Source organism: Castor canadensis, chromosome 6, assembly GCF_047511655.1.
Source record: "Castor canadensis chromosome 6, mCasCan1.hap1v2, whole genome shotgun sequence".
NCBI lineage: Eukaryota > Metazoa > Chordata > Mammalia > Rodentia > Castoridae > Castor > Castor canadensis.
The window spans coordinates 145,376,997-145,400,560 of NC_133391.1; the positions used below are offsets into that span (position 1 = coordinate 145,376,997).

Below are 23,564 nucleotides of genomic sequence, written 5' to 3' on the forward strand. Positions count from 1 at the left end.
TTGATTAGTGACCTTAACTCTCAATGGTGATTCTGCCTCCCTTTCTTGGTAAAAGTATTTTCTTAAAATATTTCTAAATCTAAATGTAAACATGATAAAAAAATATTTCTAAAACCATTCCTTTTCAGTCAGTGATACACTATGGATTAGAAGGTAATTGGGCTCTTTGGAGGGCAATTTCATGGTGGCTATCCTGCAATTTCACTTCCTGGAATTGGATACATGCATATAAATGTTCATTGCTGCATTGTTTGTTAATAGCACAAAAATGGAAAAAAACTTCCTAATACCTATTAATAGGATAGTGATTAAAGAAATTAAGGTTACTTTGTCACGTTATACGTGATACTGTAGGATCAAGCACTGTTGAGAAACAGTGAGATATGTTGATGTTCGTACACTATGAGTTACAGTAAACTGTTCAATTGAAGAACAAAAACAAATTGCAGAGCATTACCTATAGCACAAACTTGTATGAGTTTGTTTACTCACAGGGAAAATATCTGGAATGATAGACTCCAAACTAGAAAGAGTGAGTAACCCCTGGGGAGTGGGGAGTGGGTTGGGGGAAGGAGTCAGACAGGAGCAGGACAGGGTGGAAGGAGCTTCTGTTTTCTGCTTACAAAATTCAGTGTTATTTGAATTTTTAAAAATAGCAAGCACACGTGAATTTTAGAATTACAAAAGAAAAAATAAGGCTTGCTACATATTAACTTTAGTAAAGATATTTGAAGCAGAATCTGTCAATAATATAATGACGTAGCATTTCAGGTCCATTTTATCAGCTACTCCTGGACAAATACTTCCAGTCACATGTGTCAGACCCACGTGGGCTAATGGTCCTTTAGCTTGCTTTGGAAGGACCTAAATGCCAAAGTGTGGGAGAGCTGGACACCGTCAGTGTGGACCAGTAACCTCTCTCCCTGGCGTACTTCCCTGTGTGTCTTGGGGGATTTCATCACAAACAGGAATTCGCAATGCAGAAGAAAGATGATATGACTCAGTTATACCCAGTAGTAAATTAGGAAGCATAATGGAAGAAAGCCAGAAATAGCATCTGGAAGGTTCTCCAGGCCTCAAGTGGGAGGCCCAGTCCCTAGGGAAAGACTGGTTCCCATCGGTGGGCAGATCACTGTGGTTTCTAGAAGACTGGCAAGGGGCATCGGGGACACACTGAGCACTGGCCAGGCCAGAGCTCACAACACTAAGCTATGATCTGAGTCCTAGAGTCTAGGGTATCAGATCAGTAACCAAAGTTACTCAGATGAGGTTGAGGAAGGGATAAATCTCCAGAACAAAGCAGGCACTGCCTGAAGGCCTTCCTACAGAGGCCTACAGAAGGTGACACCCCAAAGGCTTGGAATGGGTGCTGGCCCTGAGTCAGCAGGGAAGACACCAGGAGCTTAGGCTTTGTGGGGGAAGAAGCCATGCTGAAATGGCAGCTGCAGATGGCCTGGGTGGTGGGGACTTTTGCCTCTTCTGGTTTCAGTCACCCCAGTTTCGTGAAAACTGAGTTGAACGTGGGTGGATGGTACAGGAATAGCTTGGTTAACAGCCCATTTTTACCATCAGGCTACATTTTTTTTTTCAGTTGAAATTTTGAAAACGGTGGTATGAAAGACCTTGAGTGCCTAGTAGGTATTGGAAAAGCCACCATATTACTGATCCTTCACGAGACAACTCTGTGAAATAGTGTCCTGAACTTCTGGCCTTTCTTACCCCATGTTATCGTGTCCTGTCACTTCTCATAACGCTGAATTTATCACTTCCTTGGATGTGCCTCAGGACCTTTGTACCGACTCTTCTCTGTTTGGACCACTTTCTCCAGATGGCTTCATGCCTTGCCCTCTTACCTCCCTCAAGTCTGCTCAGGTTACCTTCTCCAGGAAGGCAGCATGACCATCCTAATTTAAATTATACTCCTGACTTCCTTTACTTTTTTTCTCCATAGTGATCATTACCTTTTAAGATACTATAAAAATTGTATATTTATTGCCTACTTCCTGTTTCACCCTCCTTCCTGCATCCCAGAATGTGGACTCTATGAGAATAGGGGGTTGTTGTTGTTTTCTGTTTTGTTCATGGACACATAGTGCCTAGCATAGGGCTTAATACAAGGTGTGCTCTGTGTTTGTTGATGAATGAATAAATAAATGAATGAATGAACAAGTGGTAAAGGACTTGGGATCCTTTGGTCATGGAATTGTCCCCCAAACATGTAGAAACCATTGTGAAACATTTCAGAAGACTGCATCTATTTCCCCTCCAAAGACCCCCAAATCCCTGTGGATTTAGGTCTTGACATTCAGTGTACGAGGTATAATTGCTGGCAAAAGTTGAGTGAGACAGGTAAGACATGGGTCTGGAGAGCCAGGTGCAGATCTTCACCTTTCCACTTACAGCTGTTTGGCTTTGGGGAAATGATCTTCCCCAAGCCTCAGATGAAATTGAGGTGGGAATGCCTCAAGCCTGACCCATATTAGCCATTAATAAGTGGTGGCTCACGTGATCACTGATGGAGGTGGAGGAAAGAAATGCAGTGATAAATTTCTAAAAAGCCACCTTTTCCCTGGTAGTCATTTAGGCTGTGTGGGATGAACATATTGAGGGAGAAAAAGCTCCACAATTTTGAGTTAGTTACAAAAAAAAAAATCAGGAGGTAACTTCCTTATTTTTCTTCCAATGAGTTGAGTTATTAAACAAAAAGCCCAAACAAGCACAGGATTGTAGATTTGAGGTCTGGGCAATGTCTTTGAGCCTTGGATCTTCCTCCATGGAGTGTGTGTGATACCCAGGAGGCACTTTTGCCTGAGATGGAGTCAAGCAGGGAGTTTCTGCGGTTTGTATGTACTGGAATTTCTGTCCCTACATCTGGAGCCAGGTTACCCAATGCAGATGGAAAAGAGCAAAATGCAAATTCTGTGGGTTCAGCTGAGGGAAGCCAAGGCAGAAAGTCTGAGAAGGCAAATGGAAAGTGGGCCAGAACTGAAGTCCAAGCAGGTGACTGACTACTGCACGTTTTTGTTGATACCCTTTGGACTCAGGTGAAATAAGCTAATAGGAGAAGGGACTTTGGGGCTATCCTACCAGCCCTCCTGTTGCAATAACTGGACCTCAACAGCCCAGAAGGGGGTCACATGCCCAACTGGCCTTTGATTGGCAGCTATTGCTTCATATTTTACTCCCTCCCATTCACCCTTGAACTTGTAATGAGGCAGCCAGGCAGCTCCTGCCTTATGAGACAAGCATAGTACTAGGCATTAAGGGTGCTATGGTGAGCACTGTTCCTGCCCTCCTGGGTGAGAGGAGAGCCGTTAGTCAAATAATTCCACACAGATGTTTACAAGCCGGAAAGTGGTATAAAGGAAAGGCACCGGATGCAACAAGTGGGAGGGGGCCTGGAAGAGGAAGTGCCATGCTTGTTGGGCTGTTGTATGGATAGCAGGTGGTAAAGAGAGGGAGAGGGAGAACCACAGCAGGGGAGCTGGGCAGAGATGAGTGGCTTGATTGGCGTGGTGGCTTTGGAGTTGGAGAGAAGCAAAAAAGTCCAGAGCCCTCAAAGGACCGAACTTGTTCCTGCTGCATGTGGAGCTATCAGTGCCACGTTCCTGTCACTGTCCCGGGCTTAACAAACCCAGAAAACAAAGCACCCTTGCAATTGCATTCCACATGGGGTAACTTTGAGTGGTGCCCTTTGGTCTAAAGATCTGTCCTGAATTCACTAACCTCTCCTTCCCTCTTCCTGATTTTCAGCAAATGCTCCCATCCATCACCATCCATCCATTTTAAGCCCATCTCTGTTTTAAAATCCATCTATCCATTTTAAATCAATGTCTATTTAAAAGTTCCAAACTTTCTTGAGTTTCTTGGTCAGCTTTTAATATTGTCTAAAATAAATGTTCACTCTGGTGTTTTCCCTATTTCTGTTATGTTTATTCCTTTTTATGGGGGAGGTGGGAAGTAAAGAATAATTTGACCTGTGACCCTCATACCTGTTCCTGACTCTGTAGATGAGAAAGCGAAGATGTTTTCATGCAGCTTTTTCATGAATTTTTTCACATATTAAGGGAAAGATCGCCCCCCAAAATAGCTCTTTCACTGTCTGTCCACAATGTAGTATGACCCCAAGTGATTATTTTGTGGAGGCACAGTAATTTGAGGTGACTGTATCATTACTCCAAAGAGTACCAATGCTGCAAGGCCTCCATTCAAACAAGCAGAAGGTGTAGGAGTTGGCTGGGGGCCCCTTCCACCCCTTGCTGCTAGCCTTGGGACCAGCCAGCACTGATCTGCACTTGCTCTAGACAACCTGATGGGTTTGTCCAGGGCTGCCAAGCATATTGAACCAGCCTTGTTTCCAAGTAGCAGAAGGAACTAGAGCATTAGGGGAAGTCCCAGGTAACTCTAGCCCCCAGCCACCTGGTGTGAGTGAAGAAGAGGTCTCTTGCACATCAAGAATCCAACTGGCTTGTGTATATTGCCCTAATCTGTCAGAGCATTCTTCCCTTTAGCCTATTCTTCACTAACCCTATTACCAAATATTTATAAACGACATTGACATTTATTAGAACATGAAGGGTTGTGCTTGTGGTCTTGTGTAATTTTTTTCTTTCTTTCTTCCTTCCTTCCTTCTTTTTTTGCGGTACCAGGGCTTGAACTCAGGGCCTACACCTTGAGCCACTCCACCAGCCCTTTTTGTGTTAGGTATTTTCAAGGGGCTGATCTCTGCCTCCTGAGTAGCTAGGATTACAGGTGTGAGCCATTGGCTCCAGGCTTGTGTAATTTTTCCTTGTTTGTCTTGTGTATTTAAGTCTATCTAGCACTCAGGCCCCTTGGCGATTCTAGTTATTTCTCCTAGACGTGCCTCTGTCCTCAGCCCCCAGTTCCTTTTATTTCTACTCTTTGTTCTTTTTTTAAATCTTAGTTTCCCCTTAATTCCTATTCTACCTGTATTGTTCCATTTTTCCTATATTATCCTGCTCCTTTTGCCCTTCCTTCTTCTCTTCTCCCTTTCATTTTTTCCTATTCTGCAGTCACCTTCTATGGCACGTGATTTGAATTTGCCTTCCAAATATCGTGTGTTTCACCATCTATTCAGTAGCAAAGGCAGCTTCCACTCTGGCTTGGAAGATGACAGCTCCCAGAGTTTTTCCCGCAGAGGCTGACCAGTCTGACCCAGATAATGTTAACAGTTACAGTAATCCTGACTTCAGGCCCCCAAGACTCACCAGTCATTATGTTATATTGGAAAGTCAAACCGATTTGGCAGCCTCATTAGATTATCATCAGCTCAGATCTTTCTTTCTGGCTTTTCAGAGCATAACATGTGTCCCTGGGAACCACAGAGGGGAGAAAACCACCTCTCCTCCCAATGTTCTCCGTTTCTTCTAGGCTCTTGGCTCAAATTAAATCTATATTCTGTTCGAGCAGGGAATGACCCATTGGGCACCATGCCTGTCGCTTTAGGTGGGGGTCTAATTTGTTTTGGAAGTTACAATGGAGCCCCAGGACATCATCTACATCTCAAGGGTACAGTTCCAGGGAATAGGCTGTATAGCCAATGGATGCTGGGCTGAGACATTTGGACATAGTCAGTAACAATAATAATAATAGCTACCACTTACTGGTGTCCGGTTTCTCCATATTAATTCATTTAACTCTCAGATCAATCCTATGGGGTATGTTCTGTACTATCTGATTGGAGAGGACATGGAGGCAAGTGCCTAAACTAGTAGAGTTATTATGTGGTAGGATCAGGTTGGAGTGTGGGAAGACTGGTTCTAGTATCTGTGCTCTTACTGCTTCCCAGTACCTTAGGCTGCAGTCATGGTGAGCTCAGAAGTCTGGTAAAGAACAGGACAGGAAGACAGTGATGCTTAGGAGGATGCATTTGGAAACAAAGGTTGATGGATAAGTCAAGGAATCCAATAATAGCATATCATGTAATAATCCTGGTGTGTGAGTATTGAAGTGTGAGTTAGAGTGGAAATGGAGATTTGGAGACCTATGGATGTGAGAGATGGTGGGAAGCACATGTTTGAAATAATTTGAGATCCTGACCTGTTTGGCCTGAGAGAATGGTGGGGCCATTGTCAGAAGTAGGAGTGGCAGAAAGCCCCTCTGACTTGTGTGTGGCCCTGAGATACTAGGCTGATTAGATTTCATAGATGCATGGGTGCATCTATGAAATGCTGAATCCAGAAGGAGATGTTGCACTGAGTGGACTGGCATGCTAGAGGTGGGCTCTTGCTGAGAGAGGTGAAGAGGTTGCAGAGAGAACCACTTTGCATCCCTTGTCTTCCTAGGTGCGCTTCTCTCCGGGTCTGCACTCTGTGTGCTCTTGATGGAAAGTCTGGCCCAGGGTCCCTTGGACATGAATCCCCCAGCTCTCTTGAAAATCCAGCAAAAGAAGCAGGGAAGGGCAGTTTAGGGGAAGGATGTGCTTATATTTTCCCACATCCACATACTTCCTCCTCTGGAGGGAAAATGGTAAAATGGGTGTGAAAAACACAGAGGGACCTAAGGAGAAGTGAGGCAAGTAACAGGACATTCCATCTGCTTTTACTCCAGGTTTGGTGCTAAGGTGCAAAAGGGGACTTCAGAGCTCAGCTCCCCAGGGTGGGCTAGGATTGTGGTACTGAAACTCCAGTCAATATTGAAGACTATCTATTTTCCCTGGAGCAGTGTCCTCCTCTGTACCCAGAGCAGAAATTGTCAGTGGAGTAGGATTTAAGAATTTGGAATCAACCCTATCAGCCATGACCATGATTTTTTTTTTTAATCTACCCAGATTGTAATTCCTCTCTCCAGTTTGTTACTGTTCTATATGCCTATGTTTTCTCATTTCAATAAGATACTTAGTGGTAAGTACTCTTGAAGTATTTGGTACAAAGAGCTAAAAGGAGATATAGGAATAAAGGCACCGTTTCCCACCCTCCCAAGTACTTCAGTACCTGATAAAATGATGACATCTGAAACCCTGATTATAGAAAGCTCTCATTGCCAATAAATAAATAGTTTGGAGATATCGGCAGAGGTATCAATATTCTTGAATAACATATGTTCACACTTCATCACTTTAATTAACAAAGTTCTTTTTCTTGTAATTTCAGCAGGAGGTATCTCAGGGTAAGAGAACAAGACCTGGATTTATGTGAATAGGATTTTTTATTTCATCACTGAATCCAAATAGCGTTTTCCTAGTGTGAAAACAGATGGTAGAAACTTTATTTGTGGTCAAAGGCATTATGTCTGAGAGTGAACCTTTTTTTGGCAGGCACATTTGAATAAATTCAGGAAGTGATTTAAGACATGACATGCCTCCTAGAACCTAGTCTATGGCAGGTACTTTTATTAACAAAATTTATACCCTCAAACACAGTGACTCAGAGCAACTCATTTTCATTCTGGCAAATCCTGAGTTTTTTCTTTTTTTGGCCATTGCGTATATCTGTGAAGATTAGGATTGTCTTGGAAAACTCAGTCTGTGAGTCAGAGTTTGCATGTTTCTCATATCCTAGCTGAAGAATGTTGTCTGATCTATTTTTTGAAACTTCGGTGTATTTGAAAGCAATTATTTTGGGGAGATAACTCAATCTTGGCTTGCTGTTTACCTTATTAGTTTAAAGACTGTAATGTTTGCATCTCTAACAATGCAAATTTAAATGGGAAGTTGCCCCTAAAGAATGTTTGAAACCATAAATCACTTTGCAAATGCAAGTGAGTGTCGTTACTATTACAATGTACAGCTAAATTCTATGTTCGTAATGGAAATTAGCCAACGAGGCTAATCCTTCCTTGCTTTCAGAGTTAAATTTGATAAGTATGGTTTTGGAACCAAAATGGGAGTATATATAGGGAAGTTTCTGAGGCTATACCTGGATGTAGGAAATAGCTGAAAGGCATACTGTTTTCGGTGTGTACATGGGTCAATTTTCTCGTAGTACATCACTGAACTTCTTGGGCTGTAATTTCTTGATTTCTTTTCACCTCTACCAATACATTAACTCAAATATATAGAGTGAAGGAAGATTAGGTGATACAGTGCCAGAACTAGACTAAGAGCCCTAAACTGAACACGGTAGGGGTGGCATGCACCAATGAAATCACTGTGTGGTCATTTAGAACCATGCAGGTCTCCACAGGCCTATGACACGTAAACTTTAGTGTGATGAGAAAATCCTAGTTAGCAATCACCTTGTGCAAACAAACAAACCTGCAAACAAGGACAAGTGCAAACATACACACACGCACACAGAGATTCTGATCTAGCAATCTAGGATTGGGGCTCAGGAATGTATATTCTTAACAGTTATTCCAGAGAATTCTCATGTATCCCATTGAAGGACCACAGTTTGAGAAATCTGCCTTAGAGATTCCTAACTCCGTGGCATCGTAGTGACCAAGTTATTAAAATAACTACTTTCCCTGTAAGAAGAAATAGTGTTCTGTCTCACTAAGTACAAATGAATGAATGAAGGTGGCATGTCTTCTCTCTGAGAATTTAATACTTCTGATTCCTTCTTCATCAAGGTGGGTATTGCCAGGTGAGTGTAGATATTCTGAGATGTGTCATGGTCACAGTGACCAAAGAAAGCAGTGCAATGTAGACCCAAGCCTTCAATAGCTTGCACTTGAGTCACACTTTCTGCATTGACTTGTAAATCAATGAGAAGCAGCTAGAGCCAGCCAATTAGTAGATAAACATAAAATCAGAAAAAGTACAGAGGATGAGGACATAAAGCGGCAGGGATCTAGGAGCAAGATAAAGAGTGACAACTCAAAGAGCTGTGAGTTATGCTTCAAGAGCTGTATGAGCACAGGGATTATCTGTCTCAAAATGCAATTGTATGGCTTTAATAATTGTATTAAGATTCTTATTTTGGGGAGGTTCATACGCAATAGGTTTAAGTGTGCACAGCATAGACGGCTTAGACATGTGTTATGTGAGCACTTCAAGGAAAATGGAGCTTAGCTTCCAGAGCTTCTAGATAATTTGGCGACTGTTTCTTATGTATCTACTGAGTGCTCAGCAGACCCATCACAATGGGTCTGACTCATGTTCTGTGTTGATTACCAGCCAGATAGCTGCCTTGCATTTCTCAGGGTGAAACTGAAGCTGGCTTTCAACTTCCGGGTGTAGCAGACAAAGAAAAGCAGCTTTCTAGTGTCCTAACTTTTTTTTTGGTACTGGAGCTTGAATTTAGGGCTTCACACTTGCTAGGCAGGCACTCTACCATTTGAGCCATGCCCCCAAGCCTCTCTAACTCTTCTTTAAGGGGCCAACTAGATCTCTCAACCTGGAGAGATTAAAATGCCAACAAATTGCTGTTGATCATTGATTTGTAGTTCAAAACCTGAAAAAATAATTAATAAAGACCATTGGCTTACTTGATAGAGGCACCTAACCCCATGAGTTAAAGAGTGTATGGAAGATGGTGTCAAGTCCATGAGTGTTGGTTAGTTTTATCATTGCTGTGACCAAACACCTAACAGAAACAAGGTAAGGGAGGAAAATTTATTTCAGCTCACAGGGTCAGAGGTTTTAGTTCATTATGGCAGGAGAGCATGGCAAGAGCAGTGTGTACAGGAAGCAGAGTGGAGTTGTAATAGGAAGATCCAGGGCAAGATACAACCATCAAGGAAATGTGGCCCCCCATTCCTCCAGCCGGGCCCCACCTTCCACAGTTCTACTACCTCCTAACAGTTTATTCAAATTTCATATCCATCAATGGATTCAACCATTTCTTAGGTTAGAGCCCTCATGATTTAATCCTCTTTAGAAATGCCCTGTAGACATACCCAGAGGTGTGCTTTACTAGTTTCATAGGTGTCTCTGAAGCCAATCAAGTTGACAATCAAGATTAAACCATCACAATTGGCAAGATATGGGCTGTGGGGTCCTTAATTCTGATTTCAAATCCTGTTTCTGTCCCTTCTTGCTTTCTCTAAGTCGAAGTTTCTCACCTGTAAAAGAGGGACAATTTTACCTACCTCATTAGGTTAATGTAATAATTAATAACATTCAAACACATATAGACCTGTACTGGCCTATCGTAGAGGCTTGGGAAATATAAAATGCTTGCTTATGCTTCTTGTTTTCATGTTCTGGGCCTTTGTGGTATATAATATCATTTTTGGCAACCCTCAAATCAAGCAGATAGTACATTTTGGTTTGTACTTTCCTGGGATGGCAAGTTGCTTGGGAAGAAGCCCTGTGTCAGAGTTCACTGCAAATTGAGCATAAAATATTCAAGTTCTGCTTCTCCCATCAAACTTTTTACAAAAGTAGTCCTGAAACATTCTTCAGTTGCCTTTTAGTGGCATTGAGCTGCCTCACTATTTTCTTGGATTTCTGAACTCTGACTGCAGGTACAGTTTCACCAACTTAGCACTTGATGCCACACTCTCTTCCTTGTCTTTTAATGTCTTTTCTTTATGTGTCTTGATTGTGTCTTCTTTCTCATGAGGGACCAATCTCTTGGAGTATCTTGGATTGAGTCTTCTAATTCCTTTTTATCCTATCAGAACCTAACTGTGCTTAGCAAAAACTTGAGCTCAATTGGTAGATGATAAATCCTTTCTTGATAAGCATAATTATGTTTTCAGGGGCTTGAGGAGTCTTCTGTGACTCCCTAACTATATTGAGACCCTCACCAATTAATGGAGCTTGGAAAGCAGCATTTTTAATGAGGGAAAGGAGCTGAGAGCACAATGTCAGTACTTCAGGGTGTTGTAAGGTTTCCCTCAGCAATTCATTCTGCATTCTTTGTTTTGGTTTCATTCTGATTGCTTCACAGCCAGCAAAACTCAGAAGGCTCATATATTTAGACTAAACTCCAAGCCTTTTATTGAAGCTTCCCATGTATAATGAAACACAAATGTGTTCGTCCTTTCTCTGTCTCACCTTTTCCCTCTTTTGCAGCCTTTGCCAGCTGTAGGTACTGTAAGATATGAGCACTGACGAGGACACAAAGTAGGTCACTAGGGGACTAGCATTTGCTGGGATTCCTTTTTAGATGACAGCATACCCAAGTAACATTGTATTTCTTAGTGTGAACCTGAAGCCACTTATATGAGAATTACTCATGGCTGCCTCATTCAGTGGGACAGCTTGCACAATGCACAACTCGGAGCAAGGATTCATGTCAGCGTCAATATGAACATGCCCCCTGAAGGATGCAGTGAATAATGGGTGTGGCCATAAATAGTGTCCCCATATGAGAGCTTACCCCAGTTCTGCAGAGTCAGATTCTCTGGGCAGAGTTCAAGAATCTCCATTTTAAGAAGTTTCACAGGTTCCTATTAATAGCTTGGAAATCGCTGCTTCGGAGATAGGTTTTAAGAGAAGAAATGTGAGAAATATCTCAACATCTATGCCATGCCTGGGTCCTCTGCTTCCCAGGCTTCATGGATAACTCAGTGAATCACTGTCAGACAGAACATTTGGCTCCATTAGTGAGTTGCTCATGTTTTTGTCTCCTTCTAAACAGCTCTCTCTGGCCTTCTTTTCTGTGTGCATTTACATTCATATTTTCCAAGACAGAAGTTCTGATCAGGCTGGGTATCTCCACCCAATACAAAGTTCCCCAATTGGGGAGCATCTCCAGCAAGTTATCTCCTTGGCAAGACTCCTATTCTGTTTATTTATAAATGGCCTTTTGTCCAGGTACTCATTTTTGGTTCAATGATGTTGGCTCTGGTATCAAAAGGAAGAAGAGGTCCATTTTCCTCTAAAGGGAGCTGTATGGTAAGGCTTGGTTGCTAACCTGATGGGTTTTTGACATGTGATTGGATCATGAAGGCCCTAATTTCATCAATAGATTAATCCATTGCTGAATTCATAGCTGAATGAACTATTTGGAGGTAAAGGCTGGTTGGAGAAGGTAGGTCCCTGGACCCTTCTTTAGTTTCTTCCTCTCTCTCTGTTTCCTGGCAACCATGAGGTGAGCAGTTTTTGTCCTCTATGCCCTTCTGTGACGATGTTTCTGCCTTGCTACAGGTCTGAGAGCAATGGAGCCAGCTGACCATGAACTGAAACTTCTGAAACCATGAGCCAAAATCAATCTGTCCTTCTTTTAAGTTGTTTTTCTTAGGTATTTTGTTACAGTGATGAAAAATGACTTATGCAAGAGCTGTAGCCAGTACTTAGTGCTTTATTCTATGTTAGGAAGGGAAAGGCTGTAATACACCATCCAGAAGCATGTCCCATTGTAGTAAGAGTTAATACGTATTAGATAGTACCTTGTGCCCGACATTTTTTCTAAGTACTTCATTAGCATTTGTATATTTAATCCCCCCAAACAACTATTTGTGACAGATGTTTTACTATTGTCATTTTACAGATTACAAAAATTGAGACATAGAATTTGCACAGCAGTTCTTAAATGCCTCCACAATTGGAACTCAGATAGCTACATAGTTTAGCTCCAAAGCTAAACTGTTGTTGTTTATGACTGCTAGAGTCATGACAGAAGATCTCTCTCTCTCTCTCTCTCTCTCTGTCTTTCTCTGTGTTGGTGTAGGACAATGATAAGAGGGAGAATAGATGACTCAAATTAGGTCAGAAAGGCAGGAATGTGCAGAAAGCCCCACTGGTGTGTGTTGGAGGAAGGAGTTGGAAGGCAATGACAGATGTCACAAATCAGCAAGGCAGGCAGGATTCTAACACGAAGTCCTGTGGGGGAGGGGGTTTCTCTCATTCCTTCCTTGACGTCTTATAAAGCAGTAGAAATGGTGTATGATTGACCGTGGTTGCTTTTTAAAATAATGCCATATTAAACACTTTTCAGAGCCATAAACCTCCATGACAACTAATATCTTCCGGAGCCTGGCTCTACTTGATAGACAAGGCTGGAGGATTTAGGATTAAACAGGAAAGCTGGGATCTGAGTGTGTTTAAGGAAAGCACACATTGTTGTGGACAAGAAGTTTTCAGGAGAATGGAGAGAAGACTACTGTTCCCTGACGACTACTCTCAGGATCCAAGTTCGAGTCAGCTACTAAGCCTGTAATCTGGTCTCCATTCAGGAGGAGAGGGAGCTATTGAATTACTAGAATAATCATCTCCATTCCTTTTCTTTGCTTTTTTGTTGAGGGAGGGGAGAGAGAGAGAGAGAGAGAGAGAGAGAGAGAGAGATCTGATGTGCTCATGTCATCAATGTGTGTTACGTTGCTGGGCTGAGGCTGCCTCTTAAATTCTTAACTTTTTGAGTAAGTTTCATTTTTCTGGGCCCATATGGGCCTTGGCAAGATCTCTCTACTCCTGAAACTGAACCTTTTCACCCTCATTAGCTACATTTCTCTTTCAATCAATGTCTTGGGAAGTAACAGGGGAGACTTGATTTGAAAAGAAAATGGCTATTTAGTGTCTCACATCATTTGCAAGTCACAATCAGTTTCTTGTAGATTTGGAGTGATTTTGCATCTTGACTGAAGGCAGGGGGACGGATGAGACGACCTTCAATTTCCTAAATTCTGAGCTGACACGTGGGTTGTGCAATGGATGGGTTCTGCCTAATACTTCACACTTGGTATCAATTGAATTTTTATTGATAGGTCTTGGTGCTGAGAGCAGATTTTGAAGGAGGGGCTGTAGTGGTCTGGGCTACCCATTCCTCTGAGTGACACAAAGATGTTTTCTGTTTCAGGCAAAATGATTACTCCAGAGACCTTAGGAGTTTCAAGACAACTGAATGAAGATAAGAAAGGGGATATCGATAGACTGGTCATTCCTACTGAGACTCCTGTATTGTCTTCAAGGCAAGAAGCCATGAAAATGCTTTTTCCTAAGACAGTAATCTCTGTTTTTGGAAGTGAGTGAAAAAAGAAGTGTTTTGGTTCTCTATATCGCTTTCTAGAAATGACTATATCGTACAACATGCTTCAAACTATAATGCTCCTGAGTATCACTGACTGTTATTTGGATGAGTCAGAAGTGCCTTTAGGATTCCATCAAAAGAAACAGCAAATATTTTGTGCTGCAACAGGGTGGAGGAGCCATTTCTTTGTGACTTCTAGCAAAGAGTCAGAAAAAATGTCTTTCTCTGTAATAACATATTCTAATATTCTAAACCAACCATTCAACCAGTGGAGACCTATAGTTTACCTGTAACTGTCAAAAAAGAAAAAAGTAGGAAGTCTGTGAGAAGTGTAAGTTGTGGACTGCTTGGTTGCAAGCAGAGTTACATCTACATAGGTCCTTTGTCAGAGCTGAAGACTAGAACTCAGTACTTGAGGCTTATGATGAGTTTAGTAGCTCTGCCTGCAGCGTCCACCCCATTTGCTTTCTAATATGTGCACTGCAGAAGCTGGAGAGTTAAACACATCTGCCAGACCCCTTTACCCTTATGGTTCTGTATGTGATTTAAATACGACCATGATGTTGCATGGGTGCAAGTTTGGGAAGGAAGAAATGTGGTAGAACCCATTCTTTTTTTTAAATCAATCATAGAGCATTTGTGTTCCTGCTGCAGTGTTGGCAAAGTGTGGTTGTCAAGAGGTAGGCCTTAGGGATCTTGTTCTGCAGATGAGAAATAAGCATGTCTGGTCTGGTGTGCAGCCAGCTCCCTGTCTACTTGAGCTTCCACACTGTGGTGGATTCCTGACTTTGCAGCCATATTGTGATTTAGGAGGTGGCAGTTTCCTAATCTTGAGTGGGCCAAGCGCTCCTTTGGTGACCCAGTTCTACTATTTGAGTTTGGAAGCCATTTCTGAAATCTGAAACTTAGTCTGTTTCCTTGGCTTTCCCAGTGGTTCAGTGAGCTTTACAATAAACTACTTAATGCTCAAATTTGCTAGAATGGCTTATTTTCTCTTCAGTTGAACCCTGACTATGACTTGTTGATACCAGGAGGGTTACCAACCTGGTAATCTGGATTTGTTTTTTCTGATTTGATTGGGTTGAAGGGAACATTAGTATTAAGAGTGTGGAATAGTGGCAGTATGTGACATTGGTCACTAGGAGTAAAATGCCCAGTGAAGGTAAGGCTTTGGTGGCCTGAGTGCCTGCTGACCACGATGGTGAGAACAAGGAATATAAGAACTGTTGCATTGGAAGTCTGTTTCTACTTACACTGGAAAACTTAAGAAACAAAACATTGTGCTAAGGATTGTAAATTTATATTTATTTATTTTCAGTACTGGGATTTGAACTCAGGGTTTTATGCTTGATATGCAGGTGCTCTACTGCTTGAGCCATACCTCCAGCCCACATTTATTGTTATGAGGTATAATAAGAAGAGCAGAAGGCATCTCTAATTTCCTAGAGGGTTCATTCATTCATGTAGCCGCAGGACTGATGCCTTCTGATATCAACTGCAGTTTGATACCGTGGGTTGATAATTAAAAAATAATCTGAACTCACAGTATCATTAGGTCTCATGTGAAAGTTTGGGAATTGACTGGGAAAGAGTGGAATCTTGAGAACTGAAAAGGGATCATTTGAGTGGCTTCAGTTGAACTTGAGTGCATAAATTCCCCAAGCTCCATGGAACCTCTTTTGCTGGGAGTTTCTCTCCTGTCCGATGAGGCTGGTCCATCAGTTGCTTCGAGACTGTGAGGATCTTGTGGAGGCAGGCAGTCTCCTTGTAAAGGGATCCCTCACCCATTTCCCACTACTCAGCATTCTAGACCTGTAACTACAGTCAATCCTCAACACACCCCAGAAGGAGAAGTACAAGGGTGTGCAGGTATCTTTATGGTATGCACACTTATATTCCTTTGGCTATATGCCCAAGAATGTTTCAGCAGGATCATATGGCAGTTCTATTTTTAGTTTTTTAAGGAAGTGCCATACTGATTTCCATAGTGGCTATGCTAATTTACATTCCCGCCAACAGTGTATAAATGTTCCTTTTCTTCCCCACATCCTCACCAGCATTTGTTGTTGTTTTCTTGATGATTGTCATTCTGATAAAATGGAATCTCAGTGTCATTTTTTAAAAGTTATTTTTTATTCATTTATTCATATGTGCATACATTGTTTGGGCCATTTCTCCCCCCTGCCTCCCGCCCCCTCCCTTTCCCCCCACCCCCCCTCGCTTCCAGGCAGAACCTGTTCTGCCCTTTTCTCCAATTTTTTGAAGAGAAGACATAAGCAATACTAAGAAGGACAAAGCGTTTTTGCTAGTTGAGATAAGGAAAGCTATACAGAGATTCCTAGCATTGCTTCCATGCACAAGTGTGTTACAACCCAAATTGATTCTTCTCTACCTGACCTTTTTACTAGTTCCTGATCATCTTCCCATATTGACCTCTGTCACTTTAAGGTTACTGTATTAGCTCCTCTGCAGTGGGGACATCAAACACTTTCACGTTTTGGGTTTCCTACCTATCCCCATGCCTCCCGTATGTGCTCTCCCCTTAGCGTGTGACCCAAGTCCAACATTGCTGTATTTGCCCTAGATCTAAAGACCTCATATGAGGGAGAACATATGATTTTTGGTCTTCTGAGCCTGGCTAACCTTGCTTAGAATGATGTTCTCCAGTTCTATCCATTTACCTGAGAATGATAAGATTTCATCTTCTTCATGGCTGAGTAAAACTCCATTGTGTATAAATACCACGTTTTAAATCCATTTGTCAGTAGTGGGGCATCTTGGCTGTTTCCATAACTTGGCTATTGTGAATAGCACTGTGAGAAACATGCAGGTTCCTCTGCAGTAACCTGAGTCACATTCCTTGGAGTATATCCCCAGGAGTGGGATTGCTGGATCATATGGCAGATCTATGTTTAGATTTTTAAGAAGCCTCCATATTTTTTTCCAGAGTGGTTGAACTAGTTTGTATTCCCACCAGCAGTGTATGAGGGTTCCTTTTTCCCCACATCCTCGCCAACACCTGTTGTTGGTGGTGTTTTTGATAATGGCTGTTCTAACAGGGGTGAGGTGGAATCTTAGTGTGGTTTTAATTTCCATTTCCTTTATGGCTAGAGATGGTGAGCATTTTTTCATGTGTTTTTTGGCCATTTGAATTTCTTCTTTTGAGAAAGTTCTGTTTAGTTTAGTTGTCCATTTCTTTATTGGTTCATTGATTTTGGGAGAGTTTAATTATCAGTCCTTTGTCTCAGTGTCATTTTGATTTGCATTTCCTTTATGGCTAAGGGCGTTGAACATTTCTTCGTGTTTTTTTTGGCTGTTTGTACTTCTGAGAACTGTCCATTCATTTATCCATTTATGAATTGGATTATTTGTTCTTTTGTTTAATTTTTGTAGCTTTTTATAAACTCTGGATGTTAATTCTTTGCCCAATGAATAGCTTGCAAAGATCTTCTCCCATTCTGCAGGTTGTCTCTTAATTCTGTTAATTGTTTCTTTGAGGTGCAGAAACTTTTTAATTTGATGCAATTCCATTGTCAATTCTTAGTTTTATTTCCTGAGTAATTGGAGTCCTGTTCAGATAAATCATTACCTTCAAGTGGTTCCTCTATTAGTTTCAGAGTTTTGGGTCTTACATTAAAATCTTTAGTTCATTTTGAATTGAATTTTTGTACAGGGTGAGAGGGATCTAATTTCAGTCTTCTGCATGTAGATATCTGCATGTAGATATCTAGTTTTCCCAGCAACATTTGTTGAAGATGCTGTCTTTTTTCCAATATATGTTTTTGGCACCTTTGTCAAAAATCAGATGGCTGTAGCTGTGTGGGTTTATTCTTGGATATTCTATGCCATTACTCTACATGTCAGTTTTTATGCTGTTTTTGTTACTTTGGCTCTGTAGGACAGTTTGAAGTCAGATATTGTGATACCTACAGAATTGCTCTTTTTGCTCAGGATTGCTTTGATTATTCAGGCTTCTTTATGCTTCCATACAAATTTTAGGATTGATTTATGTATTTATGTGAAGGACAACATTGGGATTTTGATGGAGATTGCATTGAAACCACAGATAGCTTTCAGTAGTATAGTTATTTGCAAAATATTGATCCTGCTGATCCATGAACATGGGAGGTCTTTCCATCTTCTAGTGTTTCTCAATGATTTGAAGCTTCTTTGCAGCCAACTGGATACCTGGCTACACATGAGGGAGCATGGAAATATGCAAACCTTTTGTTGGCATCTCGTTAGGAACCAGGAGGGCCCTACCATAAATAGGTAATCTGGCAGACTAATTGTTTTTCTTTTTAAAAAGAGCTATTCAATATTAACCATTTATAAATGAGTATTATTTTCTGGGCACATGTCCTCCAAATGTGTTGCTTTCTATCTAGCAATCACCTGCTGCAAGCTAACTGTTTAGTTCCTCTGGGAGCACATCGTGCAGCTAATTCATCCAGACAGATTCATTGGGAAGCTGTGGCTTATGAGGATATTTCTGAGATTTTTTTTTTTTTGTATCTGTTTTTTTTTGTTGTTTTTTAACCTTGCTGAATGACCAGTAATACCTGGTTAAGGCATTTTCCATGTCAGGAAACTAAGAGTCATGACCTATGGTGTGGAAGGTTACAAGCTTAACACTTAATTTTTGGCATGCTAGAAGCGTACAGTTTCTCTAGGAAATCCCTGGCTTTGTCCACAGGTGGCCTGCATATGTTCATTTTCCCATTTGCTCACCTGATTTCAAGAGCATCAGGACCCATCCATAAACAGCACCTCTGACTTATCTGTATACTGAGTCCTTGGCTGCAAACTACTTCTCTGCGTGTCCCTGGGGCCACACTGAAGGAGGAAAGGGGTGGGGTTAGGCTGCAATGACAGGAACAAAACTGGTATCTCTGGCTCACTGGCTGTCCCTGTCTAGACTCTCAGGCCTTCCTGTCTCACCTCTTTGTTGATGCCAGCGGCTCCTGCCATTTCTTTCTCTCCAGTCTGAGGTTGGCCTCCTGGGCCTGGCTCCTAGGTTGCTGCTCTGGCTGCCTAGAAATTTCTCTCTTTAGCTAAATTTCAGGGACATTTATAGCACCCATAGCAGTTGTGGGCTTTCCTCAGTCTTTCCTTTCTATTTTTATTTATATGGTGCCTGTCACTATTGCTTCTTTATTCCAACTTATATTATATCATAATATCGTATGTGTTGTTGTTGAAAAGCTCTTCAAATCCTCCATGGATCAATACAGGACACAAATAAGTAATAGAGTGTTAATGGTTGAAACTTTTCTCCCCAGGCAAAGATTGGTGATAAACGCTAGCTATTTATTTTAGTTTAACACATCAAAGAGCAGGAGGGTGGCACAACTCTCACCCATTTCATATGACAATCAAGGAAAGTCTTACCTAATCAGGCACACTTTCCAAATATTCTAGACATGTAAATGGCTCATGCACCCATAACATCAGGATTGAGCTGAGAAGTGAGGTTCAAAAACACCAAAAAATCAGCCCCTGGGTCTTGCATTTTTATAAAGAAAAGAAAATAGAGCTAACTGTGTTTCCAACCATGGAATATGTTTTCTGTCATAAATGAAAATGATGACAATTTTAGCTTAATTGGCAGCAATTAACAATCAGATAAAAATGGTCATTTTGGATGTGTCTAGGGCATAAGTTTATCCTGAGGGTGCTTGTAAGCTCATCTGATTGTTGGTCTCTCTTTCTCTCTCCTCTTTTCTCTTTCCCCACCTCTTACTGTACATTCCTCCTCCTTTCTTCTCCCTTTCCTAACACTGGATGGTGTTTCCTTGTGGGCCCCACTGCTGTGCTAATAATAGTAATCACTGCTATTTATCAAGTCTTTACCATTTGCCAGGCACTGGGCGGAGAACCCTGGCTCCGTTACCTCACTCATTCCTCCCAGCCATTACTGGTGGTCAATGAAAGATCTGGAAGTCGTTTCATAGTGAAATTAAACTGCTTCCTTCCTTGGAGTGAAACAGATACTGGTAGGATGGTGTGAGAGATTGAGTAAGAGCGTGGGATGTAGGAAGGTGCTAAGTTTTGAACTCAATGTCTCCTGGTAGCTCTATATTAGTCATCATTTTCAGTGCTTAGTCACATGAGAAAACCAAAGCACCAAGTTTCTCTGCTGTGTATTCTCCAGGTGAGACCTTTCTGGCTGTCTCTAGAAGATCCTGTCTCTTGAATTGGGACAAATGAATCCACAGAGGATGGCAGGCCAGCAGAAGCTGGGATTTTGTTGTTGTTGTTGTTATTTTCTTCCCCTGGACTGCATATTACCTCCTCCTTGCTCAAAGGCCTAGTGAGTCCACCTGTGTGCAGAGCCCACGAGAGCCCTTCCGCTTCCCAGGTAAAGCCCTGAGGTTGCTTTCAAAATCAGAATCTCAGGAGCTCCAGGGACTGGCGAATGTTCCACAGTCAGGCAGCTCATTTGTCACACAGGGGCACAGAGCCAACTTGCTCAGGCACCAGGGCCCTGAGGGAGCGGAGACTTGCATCAGATGCTGAAGATCTTTCATCACGCTGCTCTGAAAAGGAGGCTGGAACTGCTGTCAGAAACTGATGCAACAGGACAGAAGGGGCTGGCGGCCCTGGGTGGTAGGTTACCTTGCTCAAGGGAGAATAGAAGGGAAGGTTAAATGCAGTATCTTGAGGCACTGAATTTAAATTACCAGCTGCATGTTATCTGAGACTATCCCACATCTTTAAAGGTGACCTTAAAGGGAACATAATTAAGTCAATTACAGGAAATGTAATGGGGAATATTAGATGACAGAGATTCATCAGTGTGTTAGTCTTTCTTGGTGTTATTAACTTGAGTAAGGTCTGGACAGAAGCTTTGTGGTGTTATTGTCATTAATTTATAAATGAAAGCTTCAATGTTTAAAAAAATAGCTTATTGTAGTGGACTGAATTAATAGCCCCCAAAGAAGCAAGGTTCTAAGAATGTGTAAGTGTTAATATATATTAAAAGAGTATCTTTGCCGATGGGAGATGGAGCAGTTATCCTGCATTAGCCAGTGGACCCGAAATGTAATCACAGTTGTGACACATGTAGAAGAGAAGGCAATGAGACCTCAGATGCAGAGATCTGAGTAATGTGGCCAAAAGCCAAGGAATGCCAGCAGCCACCAGAAGCTGGAATTGGCAAGGACACATTCTCTCCTGGAGCCTGTGTGTCTGTAGAGGGCATAGCTCTGCTGGCACCTTGATTTTGACCTGGGGATACTGATTTCAGACTCTGGCTTCTGTTGTTTTGAGCACTAAGTGTGTGGTAGTTTGTTATAGCAGCTACAGGAAATGAATCACTTGAACCTAATGAGGAAGCAGCAAATAGTTAATAGGCCTTTTCAGTGGGTTGGGAAGTAAGATAAGGGTGAAAGAAACTTCTATGGCTTACTCTTCATGTTTCCCTATCATTCAAAATTTTTTATTTTTTTACCACAGAGGAACTCATATACTATTTAAAATATGAGAAAAATAATTTAACATGTCTCTTTAAAATAATTTAGAATAAGCAATGGCTGCAGAAACTTAAGAGATTTTTCTAGTATGTTTCCAGGATGCAATGTAGATTATTTGAGATTGATATGAAGAAGGACCAGACTCTTCCACAACATGGTGCTAAATGCCAAAATGCCATCCTCAGATACCAAATGTTAGACCATAATGGACAATGTGAGTATTACCTGGTATGGTTATTTTACTGGCAAATACCTATTCATTTCAGATTTCTAACACACACACACACACACACACACACACACACACACACACTTCTCTCATTTCCTCCCTTTCTCCTATAATTAGCACAAACCTGTGCTACATACCATGTGGAATATAAGGAACATTTTTATTTACATTTGCTCAAGTCTTGCTTTCCACATGTTGGCTTGGGAGGTAAGATGAATGAGATAACGCCAAAAGCCCAGCATGGCTATGATTCAGTTCTATTGTGTCAAGCACAGGAAGTGTCATGAAGTGCCTCTCCTCATGCAGCTTATAACAGAACTGACCATGCAAGTGTAAGTGAAACAATCCTACTTACCAACCCCTGCCCCAGTGTTCTGAGTGGTTGCTCCCATGCTGCTTACTACCACTGTTTTCCAATTGCTACTGTGAGATTAACTTGGAAGCATTTATCATCAACATCAGAAGTGTGAATGGAATTCTACCAAATGATTTTGCCAGTGCAAAGTTTTTATTCCCATTTCTGCTACAAACACCGATGTACTCAGCTTGGGTTGTAACATGTCACACTCACCTGCCACTTGGGAATGCAATGTGCCCGACATCATGTGGTCAGTGAGAGGCAGTGAGGAGCTGAAGCCCTGCAGGTTTAGCCACTGCCTTTGGGAAAGAGGGGAGAGCTAGCACCTGTTGAGTATCTACTATCTGCCTCTATACCCTGGGAAGCACTGTTTTTTTTTTTTTTTTGCAGTATTGGGGTTTGAACTCAGGGCCTCATGTTTGTTAGGCAGGTGCTCTGCCACTTGAGTCACTCTGCTGGTCTTCCAGGCAGCACTTTCACTCAGAATACTTCATTTACTCCTCAAGACAATACTTAGAAACGGCTATCACAATCCCAAGTCGTGTAGGTAGGAAGAGAATGGAGGGTAAGTTGCTTAAGATCACATAATTGGTACGTAGCAGTAGAGCTAGGACTCCAAAGTTTTTCTGAGTCCAAAGTTTTTATCTGCTTCATAATGAGGAAGGTACTGAGGTTCATTCCTTCAGGTAATGAGGTCAGATGTCTTTTAAAACATAGTGGTAAGAAATGAATAAAAAATAGTGCTTGGTAAGGAAACAATTTCCAGAATCAAAAGAAAACCTGCAGAATAGGAGAAAATGTTTGCCATTTATTCATCAAATAAAGAATTAATATCCAGAACATAGAAAAAGCCCCAAAAATAAACATCAACAGAATAAATAATCCAATTGACAAGTGGGCAAATGGCTTAAACAGACAGTTTTCAAAAGAAGAAGTACAAATGACTAAGATATACATGAAGAAATGTTCAACATCCTTGAATCCTTGACCATAAAGAAATGCAAATCAAAACGACACTGAGATTCCATGTCACCACAGTGAGAATGACTATCATTAAGAAAACAACAAATGCTGGTTGGGATGCGGGGGCAGGGAAGAAACCCTTATACACTGCTGGTGGGAATGTAAATTAGTGTAGCCTTTATGGAATATAAATACAGATTTATATGTACATAGAAATACAATATAGAGTTTCTTTAAAACTAAATTAGAGCTGCTGTATGATCCTGCTATACCACTCCTGGATGTACATCTGAGGGAATGTGAGTAAACATACAATCAAGATACCAGGATCATCCCCATGATTATAACAGCACTCTTTGCAATAACCAATAGCCCAGATATGGAATCAATCAGCCTAGGTCCCATCTTATCCATTAATTAAAAAAAAAATCACACACACACACAAACACATGCACACATGCATGCACACACGCACAATGGAGGATTATTAAGCCACTAAGAAGAATGAGATTATGTTATTTGCATGAAAATGGATGGAATCATCATGCTAAGTGAAATAAGCCACACTGAGAAAGTCAAATATCGCATGTTCTCTGTTATATGTGGAATCTAGCCTTAAAAACTGACAGGAATGTAAAACAGGTTCTGTTTGGGGGTAAGTAACAGCAGGAGGTGGAAGGGCAAAAGGAGAAAGTTTGGGGTAGGGTGGGTGAATATGT

At 41.5% G+C, this 23,564-nt stretch overlaps 1 long non-coding RNA gene across 1 annotated transcript in view; it reads left to right on the plus strand.

Moving 5' to 3' along the window:
* The window catches only part of LOC141423935 (uncharacterized), a 32,798-nt gene extending 16,889 nt beyond the window's left edge, over positions 1-15,909 (plus strand). Inside the window, exon 3 of the long non-coding RNA XR_012448702.1 lies at positions 13,650-15,909. This is a non-coding gene — a long non-coding RNA (uncharacterized lncRNA). The remainder of the gene's footprint in view (positions 1-13,649) is intronic.
* Positions 15,910-23,564: the final 7,655 nt, after the last annotated feature.